The sequence below is a fragment of the Panthera pardus genome, unplaced genomic scaffold (genome assembly GCF_024362965.1).
Source record: "Panthera pardus isolate Hobbes unplaced genomic scaffold, ASM2436296v1 HiC_scaffold_17, whole genome shotgun sequence".
NCBI classification, from domain to species: Eukaryota; Metazoa; Chordata; class Mammalia; order Carnivora; family Felidae; genus Panthera; species Panthera pardus.
In genome coordinates this window covers 146,628,289-146,654,728 of record NW_026526732.1, presented here as the reverse complement: position 1 = coordinate 146,654,728, position 26,440 = coordinate 146,628,289, and the positions used below count along the sequence as shown (strand labels likewise).

The 26,440-nt window shown below is 41.1% G+C and overlaps 1 long non-coding RNA gene across 1 annotated transcript in view; it reads left to right on the top strand.

Annotated features, from left to right (window-relative positions):
• The window catches only part of LOC128777745 (uncharacterized), a 40,351-nt gene extending 14,916 nt beyond the window's left edge, over positions 1-25,435 (top strand). The window contains exon 2 of the long non-coding RNA XR_008423097.1: positions 25,176-25,435. This is a non-coding gene — a long non-coding RNA (uncharacterized LOC128777745). The remainder of the gene's footprint in view (positions 1-25,175) is intronic.
• Positions 25,436-26,440: the final 1,005 nt, after the last annotated feature.

The window sequence follows — 26,440 nt, the reverse complement described above, 5'->3', positions numbered from 1 at the left end:
AAATTAAATGAAATTTCAGGTGCTTAGTTGGTTAGGAACGTCAGAGGTGCTTGCTTGGAAAAGAGCAAAATACAACAAAACTGAAATCCCTAAAGAATAATAATCTCTATATAAATAAATGTTTGTGACTGATCATGGCAGCCAAAGCAAAATGTTTGCTTTCTCTGCAACAGCATGATGTGTGTGTATGTGTGTGCGTGTGTGTGTGTGAGAGAGAGAGAGAGAGATTGAGAAAGTAAAGATTTCATTTCTTACCAGACCTCATATGACCAAAAGGTAATAAAGTCCATAACCAACAAACTCCCAACCTTCCCCTGTGTGTATTCTTTTTTAATGCTTATTATTATTATTTGTTTTTTATTGCTTTTTTTTTTTTTTTTTAGAAAGAGAGAGAGAGCATGAGCACAGGAGGGGCAGGGAGAGGGGGGAACAGAGGATCTGAAGCAGGCAACACGCTGACAGCGGTGAGCCAGCTGTGGGGCTTGAACACATGAACCATGAGATCATGACCTGAGCCCAAGTTGGATGCTCAACTGACTGAGCCACCCAGGCGCCCCTCCCCTGCGTGTATTCTTAAGCCAGTGATTCTGTGTGTAATTTCCTGCACTACTTGTATCAGAGTCACTCGGAGGGGAGGGAGACTCTTAAAAATGTCCATTCCTGGGTCCCAGGAACCTAGATCCTGAGTCATTGTGACTGGGATGGAGCCCAGGAATCACCGGGTGATTCTTAGGTACACTAAAACTTGAACATTGTTACTTTAAACAGTTAATTGTTCATTGATAGTTTGCTCAGTAATTCAACCTGATTATACCTTCAAAAATTGAACTGTATTCTCACTGGTACATTTGAATTACATCTGTTGCAAGAAAAGCAACTATGAATCAGTGAAGAAATAAACCCCCCCAAAAACACTGGATGGTTGAGAATGTAAATCCACTGCAACCTTTGTGAGATTGGTTGCAATATGTACCAAAATCCTTACAAATGGTTTGACCCAGATTTTCCGCTCCTAGTCAGGTATCTTATGAAAATAATTTAATAAGTGAGCTGAGAAACATGTACAAGAATGTTTATTTTGCCATTGTTCATAATAGTGAAATATTAGAAACCAACTAAATGTCCAACAAAAGACTAGTTTAAAAAGTTATGGTAGCATCATATAATAAATCCAGATTAATATTTATTGACATGGAAACATGTTTACAATACCTTATTGTTCAAGAGAAAAAGATTTTGAAAATTTCATCACATTTCATTTTTATACAAAATTTAAAAATTTGGCAGATAAGAAACAAAATGTTAAGAGTAATTACATTTTTCTTCTTTGTAACTTTTCTAAATTGTTTTCAAATAAGTTTTATTTTACCTTATTTTATAGAGAGACCAGGAGCTGGGGAGAGAGGCAGAGGGAGAGAGAGAGAGAGAGAGAGGGAGGGAGAATCTTAAGCAGGTTTCACACTCAGCATGGAGCCTGATGGGGGGCTTGATCCCACAACCCTGGGATCACAACCAGAGCCAAAATCAAGAATTGGATGCTCAACCAAGCTGCCTGGGTGCCCCAAAATAAGATACATTATTCTTAATGTGCAAAAAGTAATAAGGCTGTATTCATTTCATTTTGGGGAGGGGGAGTGGGGGAGAAACTGTGTGAGAGAGTGTATGTGTGTGGGGGGAGGGACAGAAGAAGAGAGAATCTTTTTTTTTTTTTTTTTAGTTTATTTATTTTGAGAGAGAGAGAGAGAGAGAGAGAGAGAGAATCTCAAGCAGGCTCTATGCGCTCATTGGAGAGCCAGACTCGGGGCTTGATCTCATGAACCTCAAGATCATGACCTGAGCCAAAACCAAGAGTCACACGCTTAACCAACTGAGCCACCAAGGTACCCCTAGGAAGAGAATTTTAAGCAGGCTCCATGCCCAGCACAGAGCCTGGCACAGGGCCCAATCTCACACCCCAGGACCTATCTCATGACCATAAGATCAAGACCTGAGTTGAAATCAGGAGTCCAATGCTTAGGTGATGGAGCTCCCCAGGTGCCCTGCAGGCTATATTCATTTCAAATAAAAGGTAGTAGACCACTGAATTCCATGTGAGAAGATTGGGTTAAAGTCCCAGATCTACCTCTTTGAACCTCACTTTTCTTTTCTCTGAAATGGAGATGGGAACACGTACACTGTCCACCTCAGAGAGTAGTTATGAGATAAAACATAGAAATGTTTGTAAACTATGTTTTATAAAGTTAGTGTATTGTGTTGATTTTCACATCAAAGACCCAAATTCATTCAATACCTAAATATAATACACAAAGATCTCTCATTAAGCATAATGCTAGACTTCTTTAAAAAACATTTTTTACTTCTTATTATGGAAAAATTTAAACATATAAAAAAGTAGACCCAGGAGAACTGGACAGCAACATGCAGAAGACTGAACTTGGACCACTTTCTTACACCATACATAAAAATAAACTCAAAATAGGTGAAAGACCTAAATGTAAGACAGGAAACCATCAAAATCCTAGGGAAGAAAACAGGCAACAACCTCTTTGACCTCAGCTGCAGCAACTTCTTACTAGACATGTCGCTGGAGGCAAGGGAAACAAGCAAAAGTGAACTATTGGAACCTCATCAAGATAAAAATCTTCTGCACAACGAAGGAAACAATCAACAAAACTAAAAGGCAACCAATGGAATGGGAGAAGATATTTACAAATGGGTAAAGGGTGAGTATCCAAAATCTATAAAGAACTTGTCAAACTCAACTCCCAAAAAACAAATAATCCAGTGAAGAAATGGGCAAAAGACATGAACAGACACTTTTCCAAAGAAGACATCCAGATCGCTAATAGACACATGAAAAGATACTCATCATCACTCATTAGTGAAATACAAATCAAAACCACAATGAGATACCACCTCACATCTGTCATAATGGCTAAAATTAACAACACAAGAAACAACGTGTTGGTGAGGATGCAAGGAAAGGGGAACCCTCTTGCACTGCTGGTGGGAATGGAAAATGGTACAAGCCACTCTAGAAAACAGTATGAACCCTTCTCAAAAAATTAAAAACCAATCTACCCTATGACCCAGAAATTTCACTACTAGGTATTTATCCAAAGGATACAAAAATGCTGATTTGAAGGAGCACATGCACCCCAATGTTTCTAGCAGCACTATCAACAATAGCCAAATTATGGAAAGAGCCCAAATGTCCATCGACTGACAAATAGTTAAAGAAGATGTGGTATATATATACAATGGAATATTACTTAGCAATCAAAAAGAATGAAATATTGCCATTTGCAACAATGTGGATGGAACTAGAGTGTATCATGTTAAGTGAAATAAGAGAAAGATAAATATCATATGATTTCACTCCTATGTGGAATTTAAGAAACAAAACAGATGAACATACTGGAAGGGAAGGAAAAATAAGATAAAAAGAAAGAAGGAAGCAAACCTTAGGAGACTCTTAAATACAGAGAAGAAACTGAGGGTTGCCTGAGGGGTGTTGGGTGAGGAGATGGAATAAGTGGGTGATGGGCATTAAGGAGTGCACTTGTTGGGATGAGCACTGGGTGTTAAATATAAGTGATGAATCATTGAATTCTACTCCCGAAATCATTATTACACTATATGTTAACTAACTTGGATTTAAATAAACTTAAAAAATTAAAAATAAATAAGGGTGCCTGGTGGCTCAGTCAGTTAAGCTTCTGACTCTTGACTTTGGTTCAGGTCATGATGAACCTGCTTGGGATTCTGTCTCCCTCTCTTTCTGCCCCTCCCCAACTTGTTCTCTCTCTCTCTCTCTCTCAAAATAAATTAAAAAAAAAATAAACTTTAAAATATAAATAAATACATAAATAAAATTTAAATATTAAAAAACTGGACACAACAATAAACTGCCATATATACATCACCTGGTGTCAATATTATCAACTTAGGGCCAATCTTGTTTTAGCTATATCCGCCACCCACTTTCCCTTCTCCCATATTAACAAAGCATCAGGCTTTAAACTGACATTGAACCTCTGTAACTTTCACGTACAGAAAAGAATATTTCAGTTCTTAGTTCCTCATCTAAAAAGATAGAATTGTACACTTTAAAAGGGTGGATTTGCTGGTACTTGAATTGCATTTCAATTTAAAAAAAAAAGACAGGAATTAACATATGTGCAAAACTTAGCATAAATAGCATAAATGTCTGGCATTTAGAAATGGCTCATTATGGGTAACTTGTCATCCATGGTGTTGTCGTCACTTCAAGCTCCAAAGTGGCTACAAACCCTCCTTTAAAAAAAAAGCACTCACTAAAAATCAACTAGAGAGTGAACAATGACAATATTATGTCAAGTGTGGTCATGGGTTTGTGGGTGACATTTCCCCCTTCAATACACACGAAAACCTTCTATGATTTATATTAAAGTCTTGTATGATTCATAATACATACCACTTAAAATTGGAAAAAATAAACCCCCAAACAGTAGCCAACCATATTATCTCTCCAGATTGTTCATTCTTGGAAGGCATTCTACCAGAAATTCAACACCACCACCAAGAGTTGATTTAATGCCATTCCTAAAGACTGTGCATGAGCTCAGCATTGGGGTAATTATAATTGAAGCCTGACACACTTGAGTTCAAATTCCAGCCCTGTCAGCTATGAGCCATGTGATGTTGGAAGAATGAATTACTCCTTCTAAATCTTCTATTCTACCTCCTAGAGACAGTAAGAGACCTAAGTAGGAGAGTGTATATAAAGCACTTACTATGATGCCCAACACGTAGTGAATTGGCAATGACATCCTACAAGATATTCCCTTCATTTACAGAAGACCTTTAAGAAGCATAACCATGGATATTGATTTCCCTTTGATAGATGAAGAAACTGGCAAGCTTAATTAGTATTGCTGAGGGTGTGGAGTCAGACAACTGCTTGTTCTCTACCAGGAAAGTGAAAATCAGGACAACCACTCAGCACAGCCATTATTTGGTAATGCCTAGGAAAGCTGAAGAGGCAGTTTTCCTTACATCCCAGCAAGTCCACGTCTAGGTTGATGCCCTAGAAAATGTGTGACAAGGAGACAGACACAAGAATGTTCATTGCAACAATGCTTATAAGAGCAAAATATTGGAAGCAATCTAAATGTCTGTCAACAGGGACATGGATAAATCAATTGTGATATAATCATGAAACAAAACACCTACAGCAATTAAAATGACTGAAGTAGCTACACGTGCAACATGGGTAAATCTCAAAACCATGAAGTTGAAGGAGAAAAATAGTGGTGGAAGGATTTGTACAATATAATGCAATTAAAAAATTTTTTCATGTTTATTTATTTTTGAGAGAAAGAGCATGAGTGAGTGAGAGACGGGGGGGGGGAGGGGGGCACAGAATCCAAAGCGGGCTCCAGGCTCTGAGCTGTCAGCACAGAGCCCTATGTGGGGCTCTAATTCATGAACCCGGAAACCATGACCTGAACCGAAGTTGGGTGCTTAACTGACTGACCCATCCAGGCACCCCTGGTGCAATTTTTATAAGGTTTTTTTTTTTTTAATGTTTATTTATTTTTGAGACAGAGAGAGACAGAGCATGAATGGGGGAGGGGCAGAGAGAGAGGGAGACACAGAATCGGAAGCAGGCTCCAGGCTCTGAGCCATCAGCCCAGAGCCTGACGCGGGACCCGAACTCACCAACCATGAGATCGTGACCTGAGCTGAAGTCGGACGCTCAACCGACTGAGCCACCCAGGCGCCCCTTTATAAGGTTTAAAAACAGGTAAAACTAGAATACAATTTTTATGGAATTATATATATCAGCTTTTAAAAATAATAAGTGGGGGCACCTAACTGACTCAGTTGAAAGGGAATGTGACTCTTGATCTTGGGGTGGTGAATTTGAGCACCACAATGGGTGTAGAGATTACTTAAAAATGAATGAATGAATAAATGAATAAACTTAAAAAATATGTAAATAATAAATAATAATTTCAGGAGGATGGTTATCTCAAGAAAGAAAAAGAAGGAAATGTAATAGGGGAGGTATACATGTGCATGTGTGTGTAATTATTTCCGTAATTTTTTAAGTTTATTTATTTATTTTGAGATGGAGGGAGGGACAGAGAGATAGGGGGGCAGAGGATCCAAAGCGACCACCGAACTGATAGCAGAGAGCCCGATGTGGGGCTCAAGCTCATGAACTGTGAGACCATCACCTGAGCCAAAGTCAGACACTTAACTAAATGAGCCACCCAGGCGTCCCTCTTTATGTAATATTTTATATCTTTAAACGTATCTAGGGGCACCTGCCTGACTCAGTTGTTAGAGTGTGAGACTTTTGATCTTGGGGTTGTAGATTTCAGTCCCATGTTGGGTATAGAGATTACTTAAAAATAAAATCTTAAAAAAATTTTTTGAAAAATATCTAAAGTAAATATATCATAATGTTAGAATTTGCATGTAAGGATTTGGATATTTATTATATTATTCTTTATATGTATAGATGTATATGTTTATAAGCAGAAAACACAGTCTTATTATGTCATAGGCGCTGTTGGGTTCTTTGCTTGTATTAATTAATGTAATCATTTCAACAACCCTATAAGGTAGTTACTCTGAGTACCTCCATTTTACAGATGAGAAAACTTGCCCAATGTCATAGTATTGGTAAGTGGTGATCCTGGTATTTGAAGGCAAACTGGCCTCAGAGTCTGATCTCTTAACAACCACACCCTACTGCCTCTTGAAACACTTCAATTTTTTTTTAATTTTTAAATTTTTTAAATTTTAGTTTTTAAAAAATAAACTCTATCCCCAAAATGGGGCTTGAACTCACAAACCTGAGACCAAGAGTCACAAGCTGTACCAACTGAGCCAGCCAGGAGCCCCTCAAAAAAAAATTTTTTTTTATCAGATAAGAGGGAGGCAGGACAAACAGGGAGGTGAAACCCTGTGGCATCACACAGGTCACTAAAGAGACATTTCGACAGTCTTTCCTCACCTTCTTCTGCTGTTGGTAGGAAATACTTCAATTTCCCACCATACCACGTGACAAAAGCCAGCGAGCCCTACCTAGACCTACAGACCATCCAACATTAGCAGACTGTGGTGATGCTACGGTAAAGGCCAAGTCATCTGTGACTTGGGATGAGGAGGATAAGTCCGACAATAAACTCTGAGAAGCCTCTTTGGAGGCCTCAAGTCTTCAAGAAATCCTCTGAGAGACAATGCAAAGCAGAATAATTAATTCTATGAGTGAAGAAATTTTTTATTTGGAGTCTGAGCTAATGATCCTGAGAGTTTTGAATGTCACTAAATTACTATCTGCATTTGGGCAGGACCATTTGAATGGGCAAGTTCCCAAATGAGTTATAATCTACACAAATAAAATAAAAGTGGGCTCCAAGCTTCTGCTAGATTACACAAGAGCACAATTAAGAAGAGATTAGAAATCAAATGTAATATCTGCTTCCAGATCTTTTCCGCCAACACTGTGGGGTGGTTCAGAGACCATTATGGACAGCTGGCCTGTGGGAAATGGCCAACAGCCTCCTCCTAAGATCCTCCACAGCCCTGCCTCCATGTTCCACATCCAGGCATAGCATGGCTCAAAGGCTTGGGGAGTTTGATGAGTTGGACTGGTGGTGGCCAGCCTCACAGCAAAGAGAACTTAACTGAGCAAGCAAAAAGCTTTAGGAGGAAAGTTAGCCGAGCATTTTTCAAGTGGGTAATTTATTTTTGGATAACAGAAGATATTTTTAGTTCTGTCATATCTCTGAACTTTATGATTTTATTTTCCCTCTAGGAAGTCCCTGTGGCCATCTCTCCATTCCCACACAAGAGTGAATACCTAAATGGATAAGTCAATCCTTAGATTTCCAGAGCAATTTCTTCTTTACAAAGAGGTTCCATATCCATTATGCCATTTGCTTCTCATGTTATTTAAGTCACAGGAAATGGGAAAACAAAACAATAGCAATAATATTGAATGTTTTATGCTAATGAAAGCCAATCACAAAAGAGCACATACTGTAGATTCCATTTATATGAAATGTCCAGAATAGGTAAATCGTCAGAGATTACTGGTTACCAGAGGTTGTGGGGAAGGGGTAATGGCGAGTGACTGCTAATGGGGACAGGGTTTCTTTTTGAGGTGATGGGAAAGTTCTGGAATTAGATACTGGTAGTGGTTGCACAACCTTGTGAATATATGAAAAACCACTGAATTGTACACTTTATTTTTTTTTTTGAGCAGCAGGCAAAAGTTTATTAGAGTATAACATCAGAAAGTAAGAATAGTAGGAAATCTCTCTTTACAGAGAGAGGGCATTCGAAAGTGAATACCCCTGAATTATACACTTTAAAATGGTGACTTTTATGGATTGTGAATTTTACCTCAATTTTTAAAAATTGCAAAAGAAAAGAAATTATACTTGCCATGTACTAAGAGTGGCTAAAGGGCTTTACTTGTGTCAAACCACTTATGTCCCCTAATCATCATGACAACCTTACGAGATATTATCATTTCCTCATTTCGCAGATGAGGACACAGGCTCAGAGAGATGAGCGGTCCACAGTGGTATGGTGAACAAATAAACACTAACCAAAATTCCGTTTTCTGACCTTCCCTCTCCAAATCAGATTCGTAACTGTCATTCCAGCAATTCAAGGAGATATTTCCAAGTGTAATCCACCCGATAGCATTTCCTCTGCTCAACTGTCTTAATATAAGGTCTTTATGCTTTTACCTTTTATGGTGTCTTTTTTAAATTAGGGTTCTTTCTCCCCAATTTTTGAGAGTTAAACATAACAGTGATTTCCCCCCTGAAAGTCCTTAACTCTCTAAGCCACCTTTTTTCTGATAAAAAGCAAAGTTTCATTTCTTAGCTCCTCTCTCCAGGGAAGTCCCTTGGGGTCACACACCCGCAGCTGATTTTAGGCAAAGCTGTGATGGATATCCCCTACACTCATTCTGCTGCAAGGACATGATTACCTTGCCACACGGTTCCCAAAGGTTTTTGTTTACTCTGACCTAACAGATCATTTGGACAAGTGAGTCAGTCAAAATACTAGAGGAGGGGAAGACACATAGCAACCGTGTCTGTGATGGGTAAATCCTCAGACATTCAGAGTTTGAGAAAACCTTACAGAATATGTTCTGATTTTGAGAATGTCATGGAGAATTCCAGGGTAGAGAGATGTTAAGTGACTTTCCCATGGCCATGGAGCTAGTAGCAGAACTGAGTCTAAATTTCTGACACTGGATATCATTGCCTTCATAGATTTCTCCAAAGGATTCTCAGTCCTTAAGACAGTTCCGTTTAGTGTTACTGATATTGCTTGTTCACATATTAATTACTATGTGAACTTAACTACTTAAAAATGATACTCCTAGCATCTCCATATGATGAATTATTATACAATCAATAAGTGATGAGTATGAATATTTATTGATATTTATATAAAATATGTTTTAAAAGGTTAGCTAAAAAGTATATACAACATAATCCTACTTTTTTAGAAAACAAAAACCATATGCATAAACATTTATAAATACTAAAACATATACTGAAATGTTAGCAGAGATTTCGCTGGATGGTATCATTATAGGTGATTACTTTTCTTCTTTGTGAAAATCTATCTGCCCTAATAGGTTTACAATTTACTTTTGACAAGAATAATTGTCTAGTTTTTAAAAAGTGAGAGGCGGGGTGCCTGGGTGGCTCAGTCAGTTAAGTGTTAGACTTCAGCTCAGGTCATGATCTCATGGTTCATGAATTCGAGCCCTGCATCTCTGCTGTCAGCACAGAGCCCACTTTGGATCCTCTGCCTCTGTTCCCATTGGTTCTCTCTCTCTCAAAATAAATAAATAAATAAATAAATAAATAAATAAATAAATAAATAAAGTTTTAAAAAAAAAAAGAAAGAAAAGAAAAAGCGAGAGAAGTGCCTGAATGGCGCAGTCCGTTAAGCATCTAACTAACTTTGGCTCAGGTCATCATCCTGGGGTCATGGGATCAAGCCCCACGTCGGGCTCCATTCTGAGCGTGGAGCCTGCTTAAGATTCTCTCTATCTCCCTCTGCCCCTCTCCCTGGCTTGTGCTCTCTCACTAGAAAAAATTAAAAAAAAAAAAAAAAAAGCAAGAGTAGGCAAAAGATTCTTAAATAGGACACAAAAAGTACCAAGCATAAAATAAGTAATTGATAAAATGAACTATGTTAAAATTATGAAAAACACCATTAAGAGAGTGAAAAGGTGAGTCACAGACTGAAAAAGTATATTCATAATGCATGCATCCAACAATGGACTCAAATACAAAATATATATTATAAAAACTTCTACAAATAACTAAGTAAAAGATAGACAACCCAATTGTTAAATGGGTAAGAGACTTGGGGTGCCTCGGTGGCTCAGTTGGTTGAGCGTCCAACTCTTGATTTCAGCTCAGGTCATGATCCCAGGGTTTTGGGATTGAGCCCCAACTCAGGCTCCGCACTGACAGCAAAGAGCCTGCTTGGGATTCTCTCTCTCTCTTCCCTCCCCTGCTCATGCACATGTGCTCTTTCTCTCTAAAATAAAAAATTTTCAAAGGAAAAAAAATGGGTAAGGGACTTAAACAGGCTCTTAAACTCAAAAAAGAGAACATCCAAAATTCCCAATGAGCCTATGTACCTTTTAAGACACTGGTTGCAAATTAAAACCCACAAATGAGATACATGCTCATTAGAATGACACGAATTATTTAAAATGGAAATACTGAGTATTGGCAAGGTTGAGGAACAACTAGAACTCTCATACAGTTGTGGTGGGAATAAACTGGTACAACTACTTTTGAAAAACTGTTCGTCTTTACCTATTGAAATTAAACCCATGCTTACCATCCAATCCAACAATTTCTCTCCTAGAGATGTATCTAAGGGAAGAGAAGGCTTATGTCCACTATCAGAAACATAAGGATGCCCACAGCACTACAATCCATAGTCACTAAAAACTGGATACGTGCAATGCCAATGAACCGTTGGCATTGTGATCTATCCGCAGAACGGGATGCTGCGTACAAACACGAACTCCTGCTATATGCAACAACAGGGATGAATTGCCCAGACATAATGTTGAAAGAACATACGTGCCGCATATTCTGTCTCATTGTATTGATAAGATGGGCAAAACTAACTTCTGCTGATAGAGGCTGGATTGTTGGTTCTGGGAAGATGGGGAGGAAGAACAAGGCTGTTGACTGGGTGGAACCATGAGAGCCTTCTAAGGTGCTGGAAACATTCAATGTAACGTGATCTGGTGTTACACAGGTATATACATGGGTAAAACTTCATCAAGCTTAATATTTTCACACTTTACTGGTTATCATTATATGTTAATATTTTTTTTTTAAATTTAATGTTTATTTTTTGAGAGACCGAGAGAGAGAGAAACAGAGCTCAAGCAGGGGAGGGGCAGAGAGAGAGGGAGACACAGAATCCAAAGCAGGCTCCAAGCTCTGAGCTGTCAGCACAGAGCCCAATACAGGGCTCAAACTCACGAACTATGAGATCATGACCTGAGCTGAAGTCAGATGCTTAACCGACTAAGCCACCCAGACGCCCCTCATTATACCTTAATTTTTTAAAATGTTATTAAAAATGGGGTGCCTGGGTGGCTCAGTTGGCCTCTGACTCTAGATTTCGGCTCAGGTCATTATCTCACCGTCTGTGAGATGGACCCCCATGTCAGGCCCTGTGCTGACAGTGCAGAGCCTGTTTGGGATTCTCTCTCTCTCCCTCTTTCTCTGCCCCTCTCCAACCCCTCAAACTAAAAAAAATAAACTTAAAAAAATGCAGATTAAAAAAAAAAGTTTTATTAAAAGGTGTCAGAGCAGCAAGAGGAAAGCTGCTTATTTGGTGTTTGGATGATAAATATTAAGACTAAAAATTCAGAGTTTGAAAAACGCAGCTCATAAAAAAATGGCCAGGTTCCCTTCACAGTACAAAAGGACAAATCTAAGCTTTTCTCCCGAGAAAATTCACTATTTTCCTAGTCCTGTCCTATTCTACTTCTCGTGGGTGAACTGAAATGAAGGCTGATACAGTGCTGAAACCCCAGATTCCAGGTGAACCTCAGATCCCAACTCTAATCCAGCCATTTATCATTTGTCAGTTAAGGGGTGGGGTTAAATATAATTTATACTTACACATTTACAAAGGTATACAGTTATCACAGAGAGGAACACAAATGATTCGCCCCCCTTTGGATAGGCATCGGCACACATTACCAAATGACAGGTAGCCGTGCCTGGGTTTTCCCCTCAGCAGAATTAGGAGACAAAGTAAATTTGTTTTCTGCCATCTGCTATCAGGTCTCTGAGTTTCTTTGCCAAGCTGTGGTCTTTCCTTCCTTCCCAAAGGCCCAGCCCACATCTCATTCCTGCTCAGAGCTGAAGCATTCATGGACAAAGAAGGTGTTACCTGAAAGAGTGTCAGCCATGACTTTCCCCCAGGGCACTTGCATTATTTTATCTTTATTTATTATTTTTTAATTTTTTTAATGTTTATTTTTATTTTTGAGAGAGACAGAGACAGAATGCGAGTGGGTTAGGGGCAGAGAGAGAGGGAGACACAGAATCTGAAGCAGGCTCCAGGCTCTGAGCCCGAAGCGGGGCTCCAACTCATGAGGTGTGAGACCATGACCTGAGCCGAAGTCGGATGCTCAACCGACTGAGCCACCCAGGTGCCCCAGGGCACTTGCATTATTAAAGGGGACTTTAGGGGTTCCTGGGTGGCTCAGTTGGTTAAGCTTCCGACTTATCAGTTGGTGGGTTTGAGCCCCGCGTTGGGTTCTGTGCTGACAGCTCAGAGCCTGGAGCCTGCTTCAGACTGTGTCTCCCTCTCTTTCTGCCCCTCCCCCACTCACATTGTGTGTGTGTGTGTGTGTGTGTGTGTGTGTGTGTGTGTGTGTGAAAAATAAGCATCAAAAATATTTTTTAAAAAAATAAAAGGGGACTTTACAGATACTCTAGACAGAAATATGTGGGAGGAAGAAGGGGAGTTTACAAAAACAAGTTGCATTTGAAATGATTGTCAGGTTCCCTAAAATTTTTTGAGGAAATTCCAAGAAGGTCAGAAATTTTAGATAAACTGAAACTTAAAATTCGTAGCAAACCAAATCCCTTTGTACACTCTCATATCATTATCTTATTTGAGCCTCACAGAAACCTGTGAGGTGGTCTGGGTCACTGATCCCATTTTACAGCAAGAGACTGACTGGGAAAGAGAAGCAGATTTCACAGAATTAAAGAACTGAAGCTGCAGGACTTGGAATGTGAACTTGAGTCACCTGAATCATGACCCCACACTACTTTCCTCTTCAGAAAAGCCTTTTATTTATTTAATCTTATTTTTATTTTTGAGAGAGAGTGAGAGAGCGGGGGAGGGTCAGGGAGAGAATCCCAGGCAACGTGGAGCCCAACGTGGGGCTCGAACCCATGAACAGGGAGATCATGACCTGGGCTGAAATTAAGAGTCAGACGCTTAATCCACTGAGCCACACAGGTACCCTGAAAAGCGTTTTAACCACCATGGTTTCATGAGCCATCATTCCTGGAACCAGCAGAGAGGAATTAAGAGCTTATATATGTAGAATTGCCTCTGGAAAATTTTTTCTCTTTTTTTCTTTCCTCCTCTAGTTTTCATTTTAGGCTCACTTCGTGTAGCTTCTTGACCCTTCAGAAGGCGCCGGAGGTAACCGCAGACTCCACAACCTTTGATTTCAAATTTTCTCCACATTTATTTTCACCTCCGGTCATGGGTGGGTAACGGGGGTAGCTACTCAGTGGGTAGCCACTGAGAGGTGGCTTGAGAGTAGCTTTAGCCTCCCTACTCATCAAGACACTCCAAATAAACAGGCAGTTTAAGTAGAAAACGTACTAGGGAAATTCAGCTTCCTAACTCCTGAAATTCAGAGCCCTTAAGTCCCATAGCTCTAAGGGGTATCATTTATGTGAAATACCGGGTAAGGGATACCCCTGGAAATGCACAACAAGAGAGACATGCCTAATCACCTTCCAAACAGCCTGTCCCTTTTAAGAACCCCATGACAGAAATTCTGGAGCCACCTTTGATAAGTGGTAGGAAAGCAAGACTTCCCAGGATCTGGCACATACTGGCAGAAAGGAATCAAGTCCACCAAGATCACTAAAGTAAAAGGGTGGGAGGCCTGGGTGGCTTAGCCAGTTGAGTGTCCGACTCTCAATTTTGGCTCAGGTCATGATCCCAGGGTCACAGGATCAAGCCCCTTGTGGGGCTCCTCACTGAGTGTGGAGCCTGCTTAAGATTCTATCTCCCTCTGCCCCTCTCCCGCTTGCACTCTCTCTCCCAATCTCTCTCTCAATTTAAAAAAATAAATAAAACTCAAAATAAATAAGGTAAGGGAGAAACAAAACAGGACCGTAGAGACAGGTCCAGAGTCCCAGAGGTCAGGGAGTTAGTTCAGTCAGCAAACACAGCACAATTAAGCAGGGCCTCACATTGATCTCGGGGGAAGGCTGTCTGGACTTTGGTCTTACATGGAGATGAGAGGAGTTCTCTTTTTTTTTTTTATTTTTTTAATGTTTATCTTATTTTTGAGAGGGACAGAGCACAAGTGGGGGAGGGGCAGAGAGAGAGAGGGAGACACAGAATCCAAAGCAGGCTCCAGGCTCTGAGCTGTCAGCACAGAGCCCGACATGGGGCTCAAACTCACAAGCTGTGAGATCATGCCTGAGCCGAAGTCAGAAGCCCAACCAACTGAGCCACCCAGGCGCCACGAGAGGAGTTCTGAACCCCCTCATGTTGATTTGAGCAATAAAGAAGTTCAAGGTTTGCAATTAACCACTAGCGATGTTGGGAGGGCTTCTCATAAGAATGACCAAAAGTTGGGGCGCCTGGGTGGCTCAGTCGGTTAAGCGGCCGACTTCGGCTCAGGTCATGATCTCGCAGTCTGTGGGTTCAAGCCCCGCGTCGGGCTCTGTGCTGACAGCTCAGAGCCTGGAGCCTGTTTCAGATTCTGTGTCTCCCTCTCTCTGACCCTCCCCCGTTCATGCTCTGTCTCTCTCTGTCTCAAAAATAAATAAACGTTAAAAAAAAAATTAAAAAAATAAAGAAAGAATGACCAAAAGTTGCATGTTTGAGTTAAGGCTTCAGTGAAAGTTGCTATTTGTTTCAAGTAGATTCATTTTTCTTTATATATTTTTTAATGTTTATTTATTTTTGAGAGAAAGAGAAAAAGCGAGTGAGGGAAGGGCAGAGAGAGAGGGAGACACAGAATCCAAAGCAGGCTCCAGGTTCTGAGCTGTCAGCATAGAGCCCCAATGAGGGGCTTGAACCCGCAAACTGCGAGATCATGACCTGAGCCAAAGTACGACGCTCAACCGACTAAGCCCCAGTGGATTCAGATTTTGATCTGGAGTCTTGAGTTTTTACTTTACTGTGTTCTCAAATGTGGGTCATCTAATCCAAGAGAGGAATACTTTGGCTATACCACTATGAATTACACTGTGTACCAAATTTGCCAAACTTCTCAACTCTGGAAGATTGGTGGTAGGTTAAACCACCCTCTGTGGTGGGCCAAATTCTGGTTTCGCTGTGTGTAGAAAATGGAGTAGGGTCTATGTAAGCTGCAGGTCTCAAATTCCGGCCCTAGGTGCCCATTTCCAGAATGAAAAGGACATTTCCATCTGGGAGAAAAGAAAGGCTCCTGCTCCTGTTCATGAATTCCAGCGTTCTGTTCTTAGGTCACCAGGAAGCCCAGAGTGTCCTTAGTTAGGTCTCTTTAGATGGCATTAGTTGGGCCACCTTAAACTACTGTGGCACTGAGTGTGGGGAAAGTTGTCAACTCCCAACAGATGTAACATCTGACCTCTCCTGGATACCACTCCTTCTTTTCCCTCTCAATTCCTGAGTTGAGAATAGACTCCTTAGCCAGCTTTGTTGGAAGTTTGTCCACACCTGTTGTTTAGAACAGAAGGGCCATGTCAGCAACCCCAGGGGGTTCAGGGGTGCCTGCAATGCCCCCCATGCATCTCCATGACGGTAAATTTTGCAAAATGACACTCTGTAACCCACTGCTTTTCACCTTATGTCCTGCCATGTGGGCCCTACTCCAAGGCCTTGATCTTTCTTTTTGGGGAGACTAATCTCCATTACACTGTAGGCAGAGAACAAGGTACAAATGGGCAGCACATGGAAAGGTTTGGCATGAATAACCCACCCCCAGCCAGGGAATTAATGTAACTAGGAGTGTAACAGACATGAGAAGTTTTAGAATACCAATGACAAGCATTTGTGGTTTACCACGTGTGAGGAGGCGCTGTGTTTTACATACCATGTGCATTAGGTGCTTCATTTAAAGTTTATTTAAGGGGCGCCTGGGTGGCTCAGTCGGTTAAGCGTCCGACTTCGGCTTGGGTCATGATCTCGCGGTTCGTGAGTTCGAGCCCCACATCGGGCTCTGTGCTGACAGCTCAGGGCCTGGAGTCTGCTTCGGATTCTGTGTCTCCCTCTCTCTGGCCCTCCCCTGCTCACACTGTCTCTCTCTCTCTCTCTCTCTCTCTCTCTCTCTCTCTCTCAAAAATAAGTAAATATTAAAAAAAAATTTAAATAAAGTTTATTTATTTTGAGGGAGAGAGAGAGAGAGAGAGAGAGGGAGAGAGAGAGAGAGAGAGAGAGAGAGAGAGAGAGAGAGAGAGAGAATCCCAAGCAGGCTCCGAGGCAGGGCTAGAACTCATGGACCATGAGATCATGATGAGCCGAAACCAAGAGACTCTTAACCAACTGAGCCACCCAGGGGCCCCTAGGTGCTTCATTTAATGCAACAACCCTATGTAGTCTTACTGCCTTCATTTGATGAAGGAGAAAATCTAGAAAGAGTTTAAATAAATTGTTCAGGTTTTTGGTTTTGTTTTGTTTAAGATTTTCATCTGTTGTTGTTGTTTTAAATTACTGGAGTTTACATAGCCAGCATGACAGAGCCAAAGCTGGGTATTTACCCAACTGTTTTATGTTCCTTTTGGCCACACAGAAAGACGACATTTTCCAGATCTCCATGCATTTAATGGATTGAATTCTGGTCAATCGAATGTAGATGTGATATGTCCCATTTCCCAGTTTAAAACATCCCACCCACACTTCTACTTTCTCTTCCTTATCCACACAGCTGGAAGCCAAGGACTACCTCACCCCATCCTCCCTCCCAAAGACAGAGCCTAGATCCCTGAATAACTGCCTGGAGGAGAGCCTCATCAAGGGAACCAACTGGCCTACGTTTCACTGTAATGGGAACAATAAAAAAACATTAGATTGGTTGTGCCAAGCTGCTGACATTTCAGGTTTGATTTGCATAACCTGCCTACCTTCAGTAAGACAACTGGAAAAGTTGTAGCCAGGATTTGAGTGCAGGTCTGTCTGACTTCAGCCACTCTTAACCACTTTCTTACAATTAGCACAGCATGTCAGGAGTTACTCTCATTTCTAAGTCTGCCACTAACCTCATGTGGATCTTAAGTGACTCAGTTTTTCATTTGTCCATTGGGAATAGGATATCCGCTCTTCTGGAGCACCTGGGTGGCTCGGTCGGTTGAGCATCTATTTTGGCTCAGGTCATGATCTCATGGTTGTGAGATGAAGCCCTGTGTTGGGCTCTACAGTGAGCATGGAGTCTGTTTGCAATTCTCTCTCTCTCTCTCTCTCTCTCTCTCTCTCTCTCTCTGTCTCACATTCTCTCTCTCTCTCAAAATAAACATTTAAAAAATATACCTGCCCTTCTAATCCCACAAGGTTATTACAAAGATCAAATCAGGCCTTGCTGTGAAATAATTTAAAAAACAAACATCATACAAATGCAAGGAAGTATCGAACCCATTTTCCTGCCTCTGATTAGGAATCTATCCCAGTGACCTTAGAACTGTCATGAAACTTTAGTCTTATAGCCCTGCTTCTGTGATCCCTACTAGTTATTCTATTGGTACCATTAAATTATAACGTAATCAGGGGTGCCTGGGTGGCTCAGTCAGTTAAGCATCTGACTTCGGCCCAGGTCATGATCTCACCGCTCGGTGGGTTTGAGCCCCGCGTTAGATTCTGTGCTGACAGCTCAGAGCCTGGAGCCTGCTTCAGATTCTGTGTCTCCCACTCTCTCTTCTCCTCCCCTGCTCACACTCTGTCTCTCTCTCTCCTTCAAAAATAAGCATTTAAAAAAATTTTTTTAACATAATCAAACTTACAGATGAGTTCCAAAAATAGTTCAAATTGTGGAGCTCCTGTACACCTTTCACCCAGATTCCTTAATTGTTTATATCTTGCCCCATTTGTGATTTATTCAAAAGTAAGTTGGGGACATTGTATGCTTTACCCCTACCAAGGGAACACAACTGCCAACACCTTGATTTCAGCCCAGTGAAACTGATTTCAGATTTCTGGTCTTCAGAACTGTCAGATAATAAATGTGCCTTATTATAATGTACCAAATTTGTGGTAACTTGTGACAGCAGTCATAGGAAACTAATACAGTCCTATATTAAAAATATTTGCCCAGATAGTATCCATTATGCCTATTTTGGTTCTCAATTGAATCTCCAGTTCAGAATTATACTTTGCATTTATTCGGTTGTCTTGAATGTTTAGTTTCCTCTAACCTGAAACAACTCCTCAGCCTTACTTTGTCTTTCTTGACCTTGACATTTTTGAAAAGTAGAGCCTTTTATTTGCAGAACATCACTCATTTTTTGTTTGGCTGATGTTCCCTCAACCTTGAATTCAGATTATGCATTTTGACAGGAATATAATATGATTGCAGGAGGTACATGATGTTGGTCTGTTCCAATATTAATAATGTTTATTTTGATCACTTGGTTGTGGTGGAGGCTGCCAGAACTCTCCACTGTAAACTTATTATTTTCCCCTAGATAGCTAAAAAGTAATTTGGGAAGAGATACTTTGAGAATTTTCCTTATCACACATTAACCCTCAAGTTTCCATATCCATGATGATTTTCTAACTCTGTCATTCCTTCTATATTAGCAGATAGGATTCTGTTCTTCAGGAAGATCTCTTTATTTTCCATTACTTACTCATTTTTTAAATTTATATCAGAATAGACTTGTGGATTCTTATTTGATTCCATAGGTTATAATCCGGTAACATCATTATTTATTTTTGATGCTCAGATCATCCCAGATTTGGCCACCGGGAGCCCCTTCAGGCTGGCTCCTGTGTTCTTTTGATATAACCCCAGTGTTCGTTGAGCACTTACTTTCCTACTTTCTGGCACAAGAAGAGATTTCAGGTTCATCTCATTCTTTCTTTGCCAAATCTGTTCTCCAAGAAACCCTGGTTCCCCTTTTTGGAGAATGGCATTTAGAAACCAAGATGCCCATTGTCAGTGGTATGTCATTGCTTCTCTAGGCTCTCTCAGTGGACAAAGCCAGGAAATCTGTGTAAAACCACAAGTTCCTACTGATACCTCTAATTCTAATCCAACATCACATGGCATATTCCCTCTTTTTGTAATTCCCTTTTTTGAACTGTGAGAAAATTGGCTGCCATTACCTTCAGTGTATTTTCTCATCTACTCAAGCCTAATCTACCAAGTATAGGTCAATATTTATTTACAGATTTGGGGGGAAGGAGGATGGATAGTGAGATTCACACATTTTTTAAAAAGTTTTCTTATTTATGGGCACCTGGATGACTCAGTTGGTTTTGAGTGTCCAACTTCGGCTCAGGTCAAGATCTTGTGGTTCGTGGGTTCGAGCACTGTGTTGGGCTCTGTGCTGACAGTTCAGAGCCTGGAGCCCGCTTCAGATTCTGTGTCTCCTTCTCTCTCTCTGTCCCTCCCTCCCCCCTCTCTCAAAAATAAGTATTAAATTTTTTAAGTTTATTTATTTTGAGAGAGAGAGACAGAGAGAGAGAGACAGAGAGAGAGAGAGAGAGAGAGAAAGAGAACACAAGCCAGGGGTAGAAGGCAGAGAGAAAGAGAGAAAGAATCCCAAGCAAGCTCCAAGCCAAGTGTGGAGCCCAACTCAGGACTCAGTCTCATGACCATGAAATCATAACCTGAGCCAAACCAAGTTGGACGATTAACTGACTAAGCCACCCAGGTGTCCCGAGATGCACACCTTTTAAGGCATAATTTGATGACTTTTGACAAATGCCTTCATTGATGAGACTCACATCCCTACCAAAATATAGAATATTTTCACCATTTTCATTGCCTCAGCAATTTGACACCCCCAGATGCAACCAATTTTTTCATTTTATTCCACCATAAATTAGATTTACCTGTTCTAGGTCCTTATATAATTGAAAACACTGAACTCTTTTATGTCTGGCATTCTTGGTTCCACATAACGTTTGTATCTACAAAGTTCATTCACACTGCTGTGTATATCTGTAGTTTGTTCCTCTTTACCGTTGACTAATTTTCTATTGTACAAATCTGTTTAACCATTCTGGGATGCCCATTTGGGTTGTTTCCAGCCTGAGGTTATTATGGAAAATAACATCTTTGAACATTTTTGTACAAGTCTTTGCAAAGACATACTGTTCATTTAGCTTGAAGTAATTGCTCAGGAGTGAAATTCTTGAGTCATCGGGTATTTAACTTTATAGGAAGCTGCCAAACATTTTCCCAAAGCAGTTGTACCATTTTTCACTCCTGCTAGCAACAGAGGAGTATCCTAGTTAATCCACTTTTGCCAACATTTGGTATTTTCAGTCTTTTTAATTTTAGCCATTATAGTGAGTTTGGGATGGTATCTCACTGTGATTATAATTTGTACATTTCCCTAATGCATAACACTTTTGAGCACTTTTTCATGGGTTCATTGGTCTTTTGTATATTTTCTTTTGTGAATGCCCAAGTCTTTTGCTCATTAAATATTTTGAGGTCATTTTCTTATTGGTCTTTAAAAATACATTTTGGGTGCAAGTCATTTGTGAAATAAATGTTTCATGAATATATATTGTTTCAGTCTATGGTTTTCCATTCCATTTTCTTTTTTAAATTTAATTTAACTTAATTTTTTAATGTTTATGCATTTTTGAGAGGGAGAGAGTGTGAGGGGAGGAGGGGCAGAGAGAGAGGGAGACAAAGGATCCGAAGCAGGCTCCACATTGTCAGTGCAAAGCTGGACATGGGGCTCAAACCCACAACATGAGATCATGACCGAGCCAAAGTCTGACACTCAACTGACTGAGCCACCCAGGTGGCGCCAGTTTTTTTAAATTTCAGTGAGAGAACAAGTGCGAGTGGGTGAGAGGGACAGAGGGACAGAGAGAGAGAGAGAGAGAATCCCAATCCCAAGACCCTAGGATCATGACCTGAGCCAAAATCAAGAGTCGAATGCTCAACTGACTGAGCACCCAGGCGTCCCTTTCCTATTCTTTTGTTTAAGTTTTTATTATTTATTTGGAGAGAGAGAGAGAAAGCTCGAGGGGAGGGGCAGAGAGAGAGGAGAGAGGCAGAATCCCAAGCAGGCTCCACACTTCCATTGCAGAGCCCGATGTGGGGCTCAAACTCACAACCATGAGATCATGACCTGAGCTGAAGTCAGACACTTAACTGACCTAGCCACCCAGATGCCCCTCCTATTCGTTTTCTTAACTATGTCTTGTCATTAGCAGAAGTTTTCAATTCTGACAAAGCTAATTTATCAAACTTTTATTTTTTTAAATTTTTTAAAAGTTTATTTTTTTGAGAGAGAGAGAAAGATTTAGAGCACAATTGGGAGAGGGGCGGGGGGGGGGAGAGAGAGGAGAGAGAGAGAGAGAGAGAGAGAGAGAGAGAGAGAGAGAGAGAGAGAGAGAATCCTAAGCGGGCTCTGCACCTCGTTAGCACAGAGCCCAATGTGGGGCTCGAACTCATGAACCCTGAGACCATGACCTGAGCTGACCAAGAGTTCGATGGTTAACCGAATGAGCCACCTAGGCATCCCTAATTTGTCAAACTTTTAAGTGGCTATTTGCTTTCTATATCCAAAGAAATGTTTTCCTGCCTCCAGGTTGTGGATCTCAAGTACTTTACATTAATGCTGGAATCAAATGAACAAATTTTTCTTCCTCTTTTTTTAATCTTTAAAAAGACTTTTTAAAATATTTACTTTTGAGAGAGAAAGGGAGAGAGACAGAGCACAAGTAGGGGAAGGACATAGAGAGAGAAGGAGACACAGAATCCAAAGCAGGCTCCAGGCTCTGAGCTGTCAGTGCAGAGTCTGATGCGGAGCTCAAACTTAGGAAGCTGGAGATCATGACCTGAGCCTAAGTCAGACGTTTATTTTTTTATTTTTTATAATTTTTTTAATGTTTATTTATTTTTGAAAGAGACAGAGTGTGGGCGGGGGAGGGGCAGAGAGAAAGGGAGACAGAATCTGAAGCCGACTCCAGGCTCTGAGCAAGCTGACAGCAGAGTGTGACGCGGGGCTTGAACTCACAAACTGTGAGATCATGACCTGAGCCGAAGTCAGACGCTTAACTGACTGAGCCACCCAGGTGCCCCCAGACGTCTAACCGACTGAGCCACCCAGGCGCCCCAGCAAATTTTTCTCCTTTAAACTCAGAAGGCCAAGAGCCAAACAGACTTTTTCTGGTGAGCAAATGAAACATTTTAAAGGACATCTAAGAGATAAGGAACGAGAGCGTTGGGTTCTTAGGACTAAAATCTCGGGACTAAAAGTCGCTTTTTCAAGTGGAATAAGCCTCACATGTTGTCGATGGAGCTTAGATTAGAGTCATCAACCAGGGTGAATCACTTGCAATCTGAGAACACCTAACAAAGCCGCCGCACTCCTTCCCACGATCACAAGGATTTGGGGGGAGTGGGTTCAAGGGTGTCAGTTTAGGAGGCTGCATGGTATTTGAGTCATTCAACGAAGAGTCCATCTGTTCAAGAAGGCAGGCTGTAGAGCATAGATTGGGGACACGGTCCCACAGTGCAGCCAGCTCATGTGGTATGCCCCAGTGCCTCAGTGTTTTTCTTTTCTTTCCTTACTTTAAAGGCAACCATAATTTTAAAAACTCATGAAGTGTAAACATCAAAATTTTGAAAAGGTACACAGTGAAATATATCCCTCCCATCTTTACCTTCCACAACAGATAACCCCTGTTATTGGTTTTCTTGTGTATCCTTTAAGAGATTTTGGAAGCATTTATAAGATATTATACATATGGAGTATCTCCCTTCTTTGTTATATAAATGGTATCTACTGTGTACATTGTTCTGCCTCTTGCTTTTCTCTTTTTTTAAGTTCATTTATTTTTGAGAGAGAGAAAAATCGTGAGTGGGGGAGGGGCAGAGAGAGTGGGAGAGAGAGAATCCCAGGCAGGCCCCACATGCAGGTCGAGATCATGACTTGAGCTGAAGGGGGACGCTTAATGAACTAAGCCACCCAGGCGTCTCTCATCTTGCTTTTTTCGATCAGTGATATGCGTTGGAGTGTTTTCCATATCAGTACATAAAAGTATTTTTCATTCTTTTCTACGCCTGCATAGTATTCCATTGCACGGATGGGGCAGCAGAATGGCAGAATGACGTGCACGTGCGTGTCCGTACGCTCGTGCTTGTGCACACCGTTCCAAGCCACGAGCTCAGCTCCTACTAAAGTATTAAGCCACACAAAAGCCACTTAATGTTTCCATTTCCAGCTTTCCAACTTGGCACCCCTAAGAGTCTGGCTGAAAGCTTCCCGTGCTGATTTATTCATCCAGGCCTTTATTGACGGACATTTAACTTTTCAGGTTTTTGCTCTTTCTTTCAAGCATTGCTTCAGTGAAAAACCTCGTATGTACATCATTTTGCATACCTGCAACTGTGACTGTAAAATAAATTCGTAGAAGTAAAGTTGCTGAGTCAAAGGGTATATACACATGGAGTTTTGATAGACGTGACCAAATTGCCCTTAATAGGAATTATCCCAATGCCGGTAATGTATGAAAGCCCCTATTTTCCCACACTTATGGCTAACCTACATGTTATCAATCTTTTGGATCTTTACCAATCCAATAAGCAATAAATAAATCTCAGTGACTTTTAGTTTGGCTTGATAATATTATAAGTGAGGATGAGTATCCTTTCAGATCTTTAATGGACATCTATATTTCCTTTTCAGTTGTATGTTTTTAAAGATTTATATTTTATTGTTATCACTTTTCAAGTGAGTTCTATGCCCCATGTGGGCTTTGCACTCATGACCCCATGATCAAGAGTCACATGCTCTACTCATTGAGCCAGCCAGGTGCCCCTCGTTTGTACTTTTTAATTGAGTTGATGATCATTTTATTATTGTTTTCTAGGTGCATTTTATACCCAACATCTTTTTTCTTCTTTTAAAGTTTATGTATTTATTATGAGAGAGACAGAAACAGCGTGAGTGGGGGAAGGGCAGAGAGAGAAGGAGAGAGAGAATCCTAAGCAGGTTCCACACTGTCAGCATGGAGCCCAATGTGGGGCTTGAATTCATGAAATCGTCAGATCATGACCTGAGCTGAAACCGAGAGTTGGATGTTTAACCAACTAAGCCACCCAGGCGTCCCTATACCCAACATTTTTTTTAAAGTCACGTTTATTGAAGAATAAATTGCATACAATGAGATTTAACTTCTCATGGAGCTGTCCCTTGTATGTGGAACGCCTTGCTACTCATTGGTGCTTACTTATTTGAAAAACTCAGGCTCATCAACTGCAGTGAGAGAGTTACAGGGAGCAGGTTACACTCAGGCCAAGATTTCAAAAGTCTCATATATACAGGCAGTGTGTTCAATGGAAAGAATGTAAGCTCTGGAATCTGATAATTTGGGCTCCTGTCTTTGCCGTGTATTAACTATGCGATTTTGTTCAGATTGTGTCACCTCTTTGGGTCTCAGTTTCCTCATCAGTTAAAAAACCCCTCAAAATCAAATCCCATCAGATAACATAATGAAAGCACACTGTCTAGTGCCAACACGAACTGGAGCTTAATAAACGTGTTTCCCTTTTCTCCAGTGACAGCCAGTCACTCCAGACACCATGCCCTGGGGCAGCAGAATGGCAGAATGACGTGTCCGCGCGTGTGCATACACTCGTGCTTGTGCACACCATTCCAAACCATGAGCTCAGCTCCTACGAAAGTATTAAGCAACAAAAAAGCCACTTATGTTTCTATTTCCAGCTTTCCGACTTGGCACCCCTAGAGTCTGGCTGAAAGCTTCCCGTGCTAATAAAATGGGCTCAAAGAGAAAATACATCTAAGAGAAGACATTTCAAGAATGAGTAATTGCTCCTTTTCAGTAAAGAGTTACTCGAAACCACCCTGCCAAACCTGTTCTGCCTTGTTGATTGTGCTTGAACAGGCTTCTTCCTGCTACCATGACCTGTTGATGCAACTGCCCTAGATTAATAAAGAGTTTCAGAAAAAGAACTTGTCCCCCAGACCTTGGAGTTTTGGTCTTTTCTGTTCCCAGCAGTGAACCCTCTGTCTACCGTGAGGGAGGCAAGACAATCACGGCAGAACTAACGAAGAATCATTTTCTCCCCACCCAGCCAGACAAAAATGGATGAGGTATGCTGCTATCCTGAAGGTGCCAAATGGGCACCTGAGGTCCTAGGGTTGCCCAGGCTGGGTGGCAAAGACCTATTTCCAGGCCTTGCAAAGAAGCAGCTAGGTCGCCTCTCAGTTGATTTCGCTTGCAGGGTAGAGTGGGCTAAAGATTGGGTGAAGTCCTCAGGAGGATCTCCCTTTCTCACCAGCCATGGTCATGAGTTCTCAGCCATAGCTATGTTTATACCACCTGGAAGACCTGGTGTGAGCTTCTAAAGCTGGTGCCCTATGTCCTGCTGTTGTTTCCAAATAGAAAGATCAAGTTTTCGCCTTCTGAATCTACTTTATGGCAGTGAGGTCTCAGTTCAGAAAGAAAAGGTAGGGGATAAAGCCATAGTTGTATGACCCTCCCCAGAGAGGCATCTATCAACAGATCAGCCCTCTCTGAGCTGGAAGTACGGGTCAGAGTGCAGAGACAAGTACATCTCTGGGATTCAGCTTCTACTCCGCCTTTCAGGGCCCCTAGGTATGTGAAGGGAATAAGAATTGTGGCTTCCGAAAGGTGCCTAGTAGATAGAAGAGTCAGCAGCCACTGATGGCTGCAAAGTGGGGCTGAAGCCTCTTATTGGAAGGGAGAGGGGAAATGACTCTGAGTTCCAGAGCTCATCCCTTGTGTGACCCTGAAGAGGCCTGGAAGGATTCCCGGATGTGTGTGGAATTCAAGAGAGCTGGGTTTTTAGAAGTGATTCTTATTACTGACAATGCAAACATTGTTCACCATTTACTGCATGCCTAACCATGTGCTAGGTGATTTATAAGAATTATCTTATGCAGTCCTTACAACCATGATCACATGACGTAGGTATTATTATTGTCTCCCTTTTACAGATGAGGGA